This window comes from Pseudorca crassidens, chromosome 19 (genome assembly GCF_039906515.1).
Source record: "Pseudorca crassidens isolate mPseCra1 chromosome 19, mPseCra1.hap1, whole genome shotgun sequence".
Lineage (NCBI taxonomy): Eukaryota > Metazoa > Chordata > Mammalia > Artiodactyla > Delphinidae > Pseudorca > Pseudorca crassidens.
Genome location: NC_090314.1, coordinates 39,517,576 through 39,531,473, shown reverse-complemented (window position 1 = coordinate 39,531,473; position 13,898 = coordinate 39,517,576). Strand labels below are relative to the sequence as shown.

Genomic DNA, 13,898 nt, shown 5'->3' with positions numbered 1-13,898 from the left:
CTGAAGATCCTGCACGCGGCAACAAAGATCCCACATGCTGCAACTAAGACCCAGTGCAGGCAAATAAATAAGCGAATATTTTTTTAAAAAATAATAAAGTCATGTTACAACATACTACATACATTATGATTTCATTAATTTAAAATATACTCATATGAAAAAGTATCTGAAAGACTGTGTATCAGGCCATTAGTAGTAAGCTCTCTAACAGGCAGGATTCTAGAAGTATTTCAGTAATGTTTCTGTTTTGTTTTATTTCTTTTTTCTATAAGAGCATGTAATATTTTGTCTGTAAACAAGAAAAATAAGTAAATTAAAACAAATAAACCATTAGATGAAATAATAGCCAAACAAGTATCCCATGTGAAGGAATTTTACTCACTGCCCAAAATATCATGCCTAATTGTATAAATGCAGTAGAACGCAACCATTTATTCAACATGAGTTCACTATTCTTGCATCTGTGTATTTTATATTCCTTATAGTCCTTGTGACCAATCACCACAGCAAACAGAGAACAATTCATTTTCTACTGTCTTACCCAAAAACACAAGAAGAGAAACTCACTGGCCTAAGACAGAGGCTATCAAGCAGGAATTGATTACCACACTGATAAAGCTTGAAAAACTGCAGAACAATGAAGTCGGCTACATTAGCCAAGTAATTCTTTACTGACTTTGTTTTACAGTTTTGTGCTTCTATAGGCATGTAATCAATAGTTTACATTTCTGACATTAATTTGCAGATCTTAAAGCTTGACAATGTGGTTTATTTCAAACCTGACTCTGTTATGAAAATATTCTTCTATTACTAAAAATAATCAGAAAATGTCATCCTGAAAAAGACTAATATTATTGAAGAACATTTAGAAAATGTCTACAAAGAAAAAAATAGTGAATAATCATTTCTTGACAGCTGTTTTTCTATTTTCTTAAATGTTTAATGGGAATTTTCAAAAGTGCATTAAAATGGAGAGAAAAATGGTATAAACCCCTTCATACCACCACCGAATTTCAACAATTATCAGCACACAGCAAATCTTGTTGTATCTGTATTCATCCTCTTTTCCCCCAACGAACTGCAACATCATATGATTTCACTATAAATACATTAGTATGTACAGTATTAAAGATACACTTTATTTTTTTTATTGGAGTATAATTGCTTTACAATGTTGTGTTAGTTTCTGCCACACAGCAAAGTGAATCATGCATATGCATACACACATCCCCTGCCTCTTGGACCTCCCTCCCCCCTCATCCCAACCAACCAGGCCATCATAGAGCACTGAGCTGAGCTCCCTGTGCTATGCAGCAGGTTCTCACTAGCTATCTATTTTACACATGGTAGTGTATTTATGTCAAACCTAATCTCCCAATTCATCCCACATCCCCCTTCCCCCGTGTCCACACGTCCATTCTCTACGTCTACCTTTCTATTCCTGCCCTGCAAATAGTTGCATCTGTACCATTCTTCAAGATTCCACATATATGCGTTAATATACAATATTTGTTTGTCTCTTTCTGACTTGCTTCACTCTGTATGACAGTCTCTAGGTCCACCCACATCTCTACAAATGACCCAATTTCATTTCTTTTTATGGCTGAGTAATATTCCATTATATATACCACATCTTCTTAAACCATTCATCTATCGATGGATATTTAGGTTGATTCCATGTCCTGGCTATTGTAAATAGCGCTGCAATGAACACTGGGGTACATGTGTCTTTTTGAATTATGGTTTTCTCTGGGTATATGCCCAGTAGTGGGATTGCTGGGTCATATGGTAGTGCTGTTTTTAGTTTTTTAAGGAACCTCCATACTGTTCTCCATAGTGGCTGTACCAATTTACATTCCCACCAACAGGGCAAGAGGTTTCCCTTTTCTCCACACCCTCTCCGGCATTTGTTGTTTGTATATTTTCTGATGATGCCCATTCTAACTGGTGTGAGGTGATACCTCATTGTAGTTTTGATTTCCATTTCTCTAATAGTTAGCGCTGTTTAGCATCTTTTCATGTGCCTCTTGGCCATCTGTATGTCTTCTTTGCTGAAATGTCTATTCAGGTCTTCCACCCATTTTTTGATTGGGTTGTTTGTTTTTCTGATATTGAGCTGCATATACAAACAGCATGAGCTGTTTGTATATTTTGGAGATTAATCCTTTGTCTGTTGCTTCATTTGCAAATATTTTCTCCCATTCTGTGGGTTGTCTTTTTGTCTTGTTTATGGTTCCTTTGCTGTACGAAAGCTTTTAAGTTTAATTAGGTCCCATTCACTTATTTCTGTTTTTATTTTCATTACTCTAGGAGATGGGTCAGAAAAGATCTTGCTGTGATTTATGTCAAAGAGTGTTTTTCCTATGTTTTCCTGTAAGAGTTTTATAGTGTCCGGTCTTACATTTAGGTCTCTAATCCATTTTGAGTTTATTTTTGTGCATGGTATTAGGTAATGTTCTAATTTCATTCCTTTACATGAAGTTGTCCAGTTTTCCCTGCACCATTTATTGAAGAGGCTGTCTTGTCTCCATTGTATATTCTTGCCTCTTTTGTCATAGATTAAGTGATCATAGGTGTGTGGGTTTATCTCTGGGCTGTCTATCCTGTACCATTGATCTATATTTCTGTTTTTGTGCCAGTACCATACTGTCGTGATTACTGTAGCTTTGCAGTATAGTCTGAAGTCAGGAAGCCTGATTCCTCCAGCTCTTGTTTTTCTTTCTCCGGCTCTGTCTTTTGTGTTTACATACATACAAATATAAGTTTTTGCTCTAATTCTGTGAAAAATGCCACTGGTAATTTGATAGGGATTGCACTGAACCTGTAGATTGCTTTTGGTAGTATAGTCATTTTCACAATATTGATTCTTCTAATCCAGGAGCATGGGATATCTCGCCATCTGTTTCTGTCATCTTTCATTTCTTTCATTAATGTTTTATAGTTTTCAGAGTATAGGTCTTTCACCTCCTTAGGTAGGTTTATTCCTAGGTATTTTATTCTTTTTGTTGCAGTGGTAAATGGAAGTGTTTCTTTAATTTCTCTTTCTAATCTTCTGTTGTTAGTGCATAGGAATGCAAGAGATTTCTGTGCATTAATTTTGTATTCTGCAACCTTAACAAATTCATTGATTAGTTCTAATAATTTTCTGGTAGCATCTTTAGGATTTTCTGTGTATAGCATCATGTCATCTGCAAACAGTGACAGTTTTACTTCTTTTCCAATTTGTATTCCTTTTATTTCTTTTTCTTCTCTGATTGCCGTGGATAGGACTTCCAATACTATGTTGAATAATAGTAGCAAGAGTGGACATCCTTGTCTTTGTCTTGTTCCTGATCTTAGAGGAAATGCTTTCAGTTTTTCACCATTGAGAATGATGTTTGCTGTGGGTTTGTCGTATATGGCCTTTATCAGGTTGAGGTAGGTTCCCTCTATGCCCACTTTCTGGAGAGTTTTTATCATGAACAGGTGTTGAATTTTGTAAAAAGCTTTTTCTGCATCTATTGAAATGATCATGTGGTTTTTATTCTTTAATTTGTTAATATGGCATATCACACTGATTGTTTTGTGTATATTGAAGAATCCTTGCATCCCTGGGATAAATCCCACTTGATCATGGTATATGATCTTTTTAATGTGTTCTTGGATTCTTTTTGCTAGTATTTTGTTGAAGATTATTACATCTATGTTCATCAGTGATATTGGTCTGTAATTTTCTTTTTTTGTGATACCTTTGTCTGGTTTTGCTATCAGGGTGATGGTGGCCTCATAGAAAGAGTTTGGGAGTGTTCCTCACTCTGCAATTTTTTGGAAGAGTTTGAGAAGGATAGGTGTTAACTCTTCTCTAAATATTTGATAAAATTCACCTGTGAAGCCATCTGGTCCTGGACTTTTGTTTGTTGGAAGATTTTTTTTTTAACATCTTTATTGGAGTATAATTGCTTTACAATGGTGTGTTAGTTTCTGCTTTATAACAGTGAATCAGTTATACATATACATGTGTTCCCATATCTCTTCCCTCTTGCGTCTCCCTCCCTCCCACCCTCCCTATCCCACCCCTCTAGGTGGTCACAAAGCACCGAGCTGATCTCCCTGTGCTATGCGGCTGCTTCCCACTAGCTATCTGTTTTACGTTTGGTAGTGTATATATGTCCATGCCACTCTCTCACTTTGTCACAGCTTACCATTCCCCCTCCCCATATCCTCAAGCCCATTCTCTAGTAGGTCTGTGTCTTTATTCCTGTCTTACCCCTAGGTTCTTCATGACATTTTTTTTTTCTTGTTGGAAGATTTTTAATTACAGTTTCAAATTCATTACCTGTGACTGCTCTTTTTATATTTTCTAATTTTTCCTGGTTCAGTCCTGGACAGTTGTACCTTTCCAAGAATTTGTCCTGCTCCCAATGCAGGGGGCCTGGGTTTGACCCCGGGTCAGGGAACTAGTTCCCGCATGCTGCAACTAAGAGACTGCATGCCACAACTAAAGATCCCCTGTGCCACAACTAAAGATCCTGCATGCCGCAACGAAGATCCCACATGCCACAACTAAGACCTGGCACAGCTACATAAATAAATTAATAAATTTAAACAAACTAACAAACAAAAAGAAAGGAAGTAAAAAGACAACCCACAGAATGGGGGAAAATATTTGTAAATCGTATATCTAATAAGAGACTTCTATATACACATAATGGAAAATTATTCAGCCTTAAAAAGGAATGAAATTATGATACATGCTACAAAATGGATGAGCTCTAAAAACATGCTAGGTAAAACAGGTCAAACATAAAAGGGCAAATATTATATGATTCCATTTATATGAGGGTCCTAGGATAGTCAAATTCATTCAGACAGAAATAGAATGGTAGTTTCCAGGGAGTAGGAGAAGGAGGAAACTGGAGTTATTGTTTCATGGCTATGGAGCTTCAATTTGGGATGATGAAAAAGTTCTGGAGATGGAGGGTGGTGAGGTTGCGTAACAATGTGAATGTACTTAATACCACTTAATTATACACTTAAAAATTGTTAAAACGGGGGATTTCCCTGGCGGTCCAGTGGTTAAGACTTCACCTTCCAATGCAGGGGGTGCGGGTTCAATCCCTGGTTGGTGACCTAAGATCCCACATGCCTCAGGCCCAAAAAGCAAAACATAAAACAGAAGCAATATCGTAACAAACTCAATAAAGACTTTAAAAATGGTTCACATCAAAAATCTTTAAAAAAAAACTGTTAAAACGGCAAAATTTTTTACGTATATTTTACCACAATAAAAAAAATTTAAGGAGAAAAAACATGGTGGCAACTATATAAAGTGAAATTTTCACAGAAGAAAAAATCAAGTTAGCGTATTTAAAACAAATGCAGGGACTTCCCTGGCGGTCCAGTAGTTAAGACTCTGAGCTTCCAAGGCAGGGGGCGCAGGTTCGATCTCTGGTTGGGGAACTAAGATCCCATGGGCCGTACGGCACGGCCGGAAAAAAAAAGCCAAACTTGACAGCACAGTCCTTTACTTTCTGACTCCTAATTAGCTATTCAACCTCAGTTCTTGTCACTCACCTATGTAAATACACAGAAGAATGTGTGTATTTTTTAAAGAACATATGGATAACTAGTATTTACTACTTAAATATATCAAAAAAATAAATATTATGTTTTGTAATTCTCTGAATACATCACACACTTTCAAACCTCCCATACTTTGACTCAGTGACACATAACTCAGTTAAATGCCACCCTGTCTCTGTGAAGTGTCCCGCAAGTTGACTTAGGCTTTTAGCATCTTGTACATACAGTACTTGCTAAGCAGAGCAACAGATGAGTGGGTAATTTCTGTCAAATGTTTCCCAAATCAAATCACAGCAACAAGTACAAGTAGACTATTTTCACAGTAGAACCAAAGACAAACACTAGTCTTTTTAAAAAGTTACTTTTCTGGTTTTACAAAAGCCTATTTATTTGATTCCACAATTCTGTGCAACCTGTTTAACTTTTTAAAAGTTATTTGTTTTTGAATAGGCAGCAGTTACCAAAAAATGAGGCAAGGGCAACAAAGTAACTGAAAAAAAATTTAAATTGAGTGTCTGACAATTAAAATTAGAAAGTTTGGGCCTCCCTGGTGGCGCAGTGGTTGAGAGTCCGCCTGCCGATGTGGGGGACGCAGATTCGTGCCCCGGTCTGGGAAGATCCCACATGCTGTGGAGCGGCTGGGCCCGTGAGCCATGGCCGCTGAGCCTGCGCGTCCGGAGCCTGTGCTCCACAACGGGAGAGGCCACAACAGTGAGAGGCCGGCGTACCGCCAAAAAAAAAAAAAAAAAAAATTAGAAAGTTTATTTACACCATATTAGCCTAGAAGATGCTTTTAATCAATATAGATCTCAATGCCTAAGAAATAAATGTTTACTATTCTTCAGAATAAACTTGTCTTCAAAAATATCAATGTTGTTTTACTAACCATTTTATTTTTTACTATAAGGTACTATTGCTGTATCCTAATTAGAAATGTCTATCAAAAGTTCTAAGTAAAAATTAAGTTTTGGCACTTAACTGTCATTTCTGCAGCAAGTTTATTCAGATAGAAGAAATTATTTCTCAACCAGTAACTTAGAAATAAATATTTGTGGCTAAAATAAATTAAAAAACAATCAGAGCCTTCTATCATGTGAGGACACAGTGAGAACACCGCCAGGAAGTGGGTCCTCATCAGATACCAAATCTGCCAGCACAATGACCTTGGACTTCCCAGCTTCCAGAACAGTTGGAAATAAATATTTGTTGTTACAGCCACTTAAACTATGGTATTTTTGTGATAGCAGCCTGAGCAGACGAAGAGAAAACAGATGTGGTTGACACCACTTGTTCTCCCCTCTTTTTCTCTTGAAAGCAGACTTGATGTCCAGAGTTCTGAAAACTACTTTTTAACCATGAAGTATATTACAAGAGGTCTCAGAGTCTTGGCCTGGACTTTGATGCCAGCACTCCCATCTCCAAATTTCTTGCTGTGAGGGAAAAAAAAAAATCAGAGAGGGAATTTCCTGGCAGTCCAGTGGTTAGGACTCTGTGCTTCTACTGCAGGGGGCATGGGTTCGATCCCTGGTTGGGGAAGTAAGATCCTACAAGCCACACAGCACAGCCAAAAAGAAAAAAAGACAACCAGAGAATCATGGTGCTAACATGACTTTTAAGATCACCTAGGCCAATCTTTGCTAATGCAGAAGCAATCTCTACAATACTCTGACAATAGTTCCAATGATCTTAATATTTCAATTTTTAAAATGCCTAAATATTTCTAGACCATCTACTATGTAGGACAATGTAGGTAAAGTGTCTGTAATAACTATACTCAGGAGAAGCCACTTTTTCTGTATATGCCTAAGTCAAAGGACTTATTGAAGAACTTCCTGGAACTTTTTGGAAGTTTTATTTAGCATAACTTGGCTCCAACAGTAAGGACAATAACTTGAATGCACAAAAGAGAATTTTAAACAGCTAGGCTTTGCAATTCGACCTTTAGCATACTTATCTATCCACCATCCAACCAACCAACAAATATCTAATACCTACTGCATCCCAGTAGTTTAGTGGGGGAATTAAAGCAATAGGTTAGTTAGGTAAAACACTGAAAGTACTATGAGAGGACAGTATGCTGTGGGAAGACATAAAATGGGTACAATCCAAACTTGGGTGTCATAAAAGGCATTCCTGAATTGAAACTTGAATAATGGTATCCAGGTAATAGAAGAGAAAGGAGTGCCAAGCAAAGAGGCAGCTTTTAAGAACGCCTGGAGAGAATGCCTTTTGCATAACAAACTCAAGGTATTCAGTATGGCTCTAAAAGGAAAAGATTAGACTGGTAAAATAAGGAGCGGCCAGATTACAAGGCCCTGTACATTAAAAACTTTAGTCATTTCAAGAACTTTAGACAGAGCCACTAAAGGCTTTTAAGTGCGGAAATGATCTGCCATTTTGGAGAGATCCAGGTACAGTGTGGTGGACAGTTTATAGGCTGGCAATATGGGAAGCAGACAGATCAGTTATAGGACAGTTTCAGTTGTACAATCATTTATTCAGAAATTTTCAGTGGGACTTCGCTGGTGGCACAGTAGTTAGGAATCCACCTGCCAGTGCAGGGGACACAGGTCCAAGCCCTGATCTGGGAGGATCCCACATGCCGTGGAGCAACTAAGCCCATGGGCCACAACTACTAAGCCTGCACACTAGAGCCTGCAAGCCACAACTACTGAGCCCAAGTGCCACAACTACTGAAGCCCGAGCGCCTAGAGCCCGTGCTCCGCAACGAGAAGCCACCGCGATGAGAAGCCCACGCATCACAATGAAGAGTAGCCCCTGCTCACCGCAACTAGAGAAAGCTCGCGCATAGCAACGAAGACCCAACGCAGCCAAAAATAAATAAATTAATTAATTTTTTTTAAAAAAGAAAAAAAGAAATTTTCAATGGTTACTTCCTATGTGCCAGACCTGGTATTCAGTGTAAATGAAAGAAGTTCTAGCTCTTCAGAGTAGTAAAAATAGATTTGAAAAAAAGTAAAGAGATTCCAGACACATTTAAAAGTTGAAAACAAAAGAAGGCAGCAATGGGGATGAAGGAGAGAGAACAGTTAAGAATGGTGACCTGGTATCTGGCTAGGTATATAGTGGTATCCCTCACGAAGACTGGGAACAGAGAATGAGAAAGCCTGGAAGTTAAATTCAGTTTTGGACATGTCGGGAGACATTCATGTCCAATAAACAACAGTAATACGGATCTGAAACCCCAGGGAGAGATCTAGCCTTAACAGGCTGTTCTTAATAGCCTGTCAGCTCCGTGAAGGAAGAATCTTGTCTGTTTTACTCACCACTGTATCCCCAACAGATACAGTACCAGGCATACAGATGGCACTCAATAAATATCTGTTAAATGAATGAATGAGATACACATTTTGAAGTACTCAACAAATGGTAAATTGAACTGATCAGAATGGATAACATGAGCTACGCAGTGTGCAGAGTGGGAATTTACGGGGATCTTAGAAAGAGCACCAAGGAACACCAAAGCTAATGTGACTAAGAAGAATCCACAGAGTGGTCAGATAAGTAAGAGGAAAATCAAGAGATTTCAAAGAACCAAACCAAGAGATTTCAGAGAACCAAAATATAATGTTTCTTAAAGAAAGAGTGAGCCAGAGAGTCAAATGTTGCTGAGAAGTCAAGTATGAGAACGTGTAAGACAGAAAATAGAAGAAATGCATTTATGAGAGTTATTCACTTTTGTGAATTTTCTTACTTGGTTTTATTTTTTATTTTTTTATTTTTTGGCTGCGCCATGCGGCTTGCAGGATTTTAGTTCCCCGACCATGGATTGAAACTGTGCCTCAGCAGTGAAAGCACATAGTTCTAACTACTGGATCGCCTTGGCATTTCCATCACTTTTGTGAATTTTTAAGAATATGAGTAGGCTGGGACTTCCCTGGTGGCACAGTGGTTAAGAATCCGCCTGCCAATGCAGGGGACACCAGTTTGATCCCTCGTCCAGGAAGATCCCACATGCCGCAGAGCAACTAACCCTGTGCACCACAACTACTGAGCCTGCACTCTAGAGCCCGCGAGCCACAACTACTGAGCCCACGTGCCGAAACTACTGAGCCCACGCACTGCAACTACTGAAGCCCGCATGCTCTATGGCCTGTGTACTGCAACTACTGAGCCTGCATGCTGCAACTACTAAAGCCCGTGTGCCTAGAGCCTGTGCTCCACAACAAGAGAAGCCACCACAATGAGAAGCCCACACACTGCTAGGAAGAGTAGCCCCCTTTCGCGGCAACTAGAGAAAGCCCACATGCAGCAACAAAGACCCAACGCAGCCAAAAATAATTAAAAAAAGAATTACCCACAAAAAATGAGATTTAAAAAAAAAAAGAATCTGCCCGCCAATGCAGGAGGCACGGGTTCAATCCCTGGTCTGGGAAGATCCCACACGCCGCAGAGCACCTAAGCCCACACGCCATAACTACTGAGCTTGCGCTCTAGAGCCTGCAAGCCACAACTACTGAAGCCTGCGTGCCTAGAGCCTGTGCTCCGCAGCAAGAGAAGCCACCGCAATGAGAAGCCCGTGCACCACAACAAAGAGTGCTCCTGCCCGCCGCAACTAGAGAAAGCCTGCATGCAGCAACGAAGACCCAATGCAGCCAAAAGTAAATAAATAACTAATAAAATAAAAATTAAAATGAACAAAAAAAGAATATGAGTAGGAGAAATTCTATTATACCTAAAGTTTCATATCTAAATAATTACTCATCATATCTAAATAATGAGATGAATTATTTCCTGCATGGACAGCTTCCCTTTTATAAACTTGCTTGTTCCATCTAAAGTGCCTGCCTAGGGCTTCCCTGGTGGCACAGTGGTTGAAAGTCCGCCTGCTGATGCAGGGGACGCGGGTTCGTGCCCCAGTCCGGGAAGATCCCACATGCCGCGGAGCGGCTGGGCCCGTGGGCCAGGGCCGCTGAGCCTGCGTGTCCGGAGCCTGTGCTCCACAACGGGAGAGGCCACAACAGTGAGAGGCCTGCGTACCGCAAAAAAATAAATAAATAAAGTGCCTGCCTCTTTACTCTGTATCACCTCACCTTTTTTATTTCCCGTGTAACACCTATTACAATCTGTAATTAACTGGTTTGTTTATTCTTTATTACAATATAAACTCTAAGAAAGCAAGGGCTACCTTACTTGTCTGATCTGTTTGTGGCCACATTCTCAGAGTCTAGAACAGTGCCTGGCTCAATATATATTTGTTCTTTCTGATTATTCATGTCTCCTGTTTATCTACCTATGGGAACGGGATAGGAAAGAACTAGAAGATCATGGAGTTTCTGCCCAGCCATTAAAAGATACCTGCAAGAAAAGCAAGTGAAAATACATTTTAAAGGACAATAACAGAATCCAGAATCACAAAAATCCTAGACCCATCCCCTGTGGAGAATCCAATCAGCAGGACCTCAAATTACAAGGAAAAACTTCTTCTCGGGCTCTATAAATCCTAGTGGAGCAGGTAAGCAGTCAGAAACAAGGTAAAAAAAGTTACTAGAGAAAACATTAAATGTAGGGTAGTTTCTCAATTTCTGCATCTCTAAATTTCAAAGGGGAAAAATAATCCATGGTATTTTTATACTATAATCTTAAATAAAAATTTTTAACCAATTTTGTTTTATAAATCTCAGATTTAAATTTCTTACAGAAAAGTAGCTAAACTGCAATCGTTTCTTCCTTCCAGATGAGTGACATTAGTTCACTATAAAAATATTAACTTACCTCTATAACTGACATGTACTCTGTTCCTAAACATTAATTCAAATGGAATATTAGATATTAAAAAATGTTCTCCTATGTAAATAAAATTGTGGTTATATGGTACAATGCTTTCATTTTTAGGATAATTACTTTAAGTACTGAAGGGTGATGTGTCATAACATCTGCAATTTACTTTGAAATGGTTCAACAATTTAAAAATATGCATATGTATATATATATTTTGTCGTATGTATCTGGTGTGTAGGTAGATAAATAAAAGAACTACTGAATCCAGGTAACAAATATATAGATAATAAACAAACTTTTCATTTTTCTGTATTTTTGAAAATTTTCCTAATAAAAAGCTGGGGGTGGTTTATTGAAAAAGTTTACTGACCTCAAAAATAAAAGGGGGGAATTCCCTGGTGGCGCAGTGGTTAAGAATCCACCTGCCAATGCAAGGGACATGGGTTCGATCCCCCGTTCAGGAAGATCCCGCACGCCACGGAGCAACTAAGCCCGTACGCCACAACTACTGAGTCTGCGCTCTAGAGCCCACGAGCCACAACTACTGAGCCTGTGCACCACAACTACTGTAGCACATGCACCACAACTACTGAGCCCACACGCTGCAACTACTGAGGCCTGCCCACTCTAGGGCCGGTGTGCCGCAACTACTGAGCCCGTGAGCGACAACTACTGAGCCCATGCGCCTAGAGCCCGTGCTCCAAAACAAGAGAAGCCACCGCAATGAGAAGCCCATGCACCGCAACGAAGAGTAGCCCCTGCTCGCCACAACTAGAGAAAGCCTGCACGCAGCAACAAAGAACCAACGCAGCCACAAAATAAATAATAATAATAAAATAAAGTATGTAGCAGAGTACATGATACAGAGCAGGTACTCAAAAATGTTAATTCACCATCTTCCTCTTAAAAAATAAAAATGGTATTTTTAAAGTTCCCAATAATAATTCTAGATCCTCAACTTAGAAACTTCTCTACTGTATTAACATGTAAATTCCCATGGCTCCGTTCAAACGTATTCAGCAGAACTATGCCAAACTACTAGACACGAAAATTCTTTTTTTTCCCTTAAAATGTACTGTTTATTATTTTTTCTTTTAATTTTTATTGGAGTACAGTTGATTGAAAATGTGCTAGTTTCTGCTGCACAGCAAAGTGAATCAGTTGTACATATACATATATCCACTCTTTTTTAGATTCTTTTCTCATATAGGTCATTAGAGAGTATTTCCTGTGCTATACAGTAAGTCCTTATTAGTTATCTATTTTATATATAGTAGTGTGTATATGCCAATCCCAGTCTCCCAATTTATCACTCCCCCCATTTCCCCCCCGGTAACCATAAGTTTGTTTTCTACATCTGTGACTCTATTTCTGTTTTGTACATAAGTTCATTTATACCATTTTTTAGATTCCATATTTAAGCAATATCATATATTTGTCTTTCTCTGTCTGACTTACTTCACTTAGTATGATAATTTCTAGATCCATCCATGTTGCTGCAAATGGCATTATTTCATTCTTTTTTTAGGCTAATATTCCACTAAATATATGTACCATATATTCTCTGCCCATCCCTTTGTTGATGTACATTTAGGTTGCTTCCATGTCTTGGCTATGGTAAACAGTGCTGCAATGAATGTGGGGGTGCATGTATCCTTTCAGATTCTGGTTTTATCCAGATATATGCCCAGGAGTGGGATTGCTAGATCATATGGTAGTTTTATTTTTAGCTTTTTAAGGAACCTCCACACTGTTCTCCATTGTGGTTGTACCAATTTATATTCCCACCAACAGTGTAGGAGGGTACCCTTTTCTCCACACCCTCTCCAGCATTTATTGTTTGTAGATTTTTGATGAAGGCCATTCTGACTGCTGTGAGGTATTACCTCACTGTAGTTTTGATTTGCACTTCTCTGATAATTAGTGATGTTGACTATCTTTTCATGTGTTCTTTGGCCATCTGTACGTATTCTTTGGAGAACTGTCTATTTAGAGCTGCATTTTTTGACTGTGTCGTAGCAACCCTTGTTGGTCACTTTGTTTTCAAGTATTTTCTCCCATTCTGTGGGTTGCCTTTTCGTTTTGTTTATGGTTTCTTTTGCTGCGCAGAAGCTTTTAAGTTTAATTAGGTCCCAGTTGTTTTTGTTTTTATTTTCATTACTCAAGGAGGTGGATCAAAAAAGATATTGCTGCGATGTATGTCAAAGAGTGTTCTGCCTATGTTTTCCTCTAAGAGTTTTAAACTGTCCAGCCTTACATTTAGGTCTTTGATCCATTTCAAGTTTACTTTTGTGTATGGTGTTAGAGTGTTCTAATTTCATATTTTTATGTGTAGCTTTCTAGTTTTCCCAGCACCATTTATTGAAGAGACTGCCTTTTCTCCATTGTATATTCTTGCCTCCTTTGTCATAGATTAATTGACCATAGGTGCATGTGTTTATTTCTAGGCTTTCTATCCTGTTCCATTGATTTATTTTTCATTTTTGTGCCAGTACCATACTGTTTTGATTACTGTAGCTTTGTAGTACAGTCTGAAGTCAGGGACCCTGATTCCTCCAGCTCCACTTTTCTTTCTCAGAATTGCTTTGGCTATT

General features: G+C 38.7%; 1 protein-coding gene across 7 annotated transcripts in view; it reads right to left on the bottom strand.

Moving 5' to 3' along the window:
• Positions 1-13,898, bottom strand: part of SPAG9 (sperm associated antigen 9) — a 142,788-nt gene that overhangs the window by 118,422 nt on the left and 10,468 nt on the right. The gene's annotated exons all lie outside the window — the stretch shown is intronic.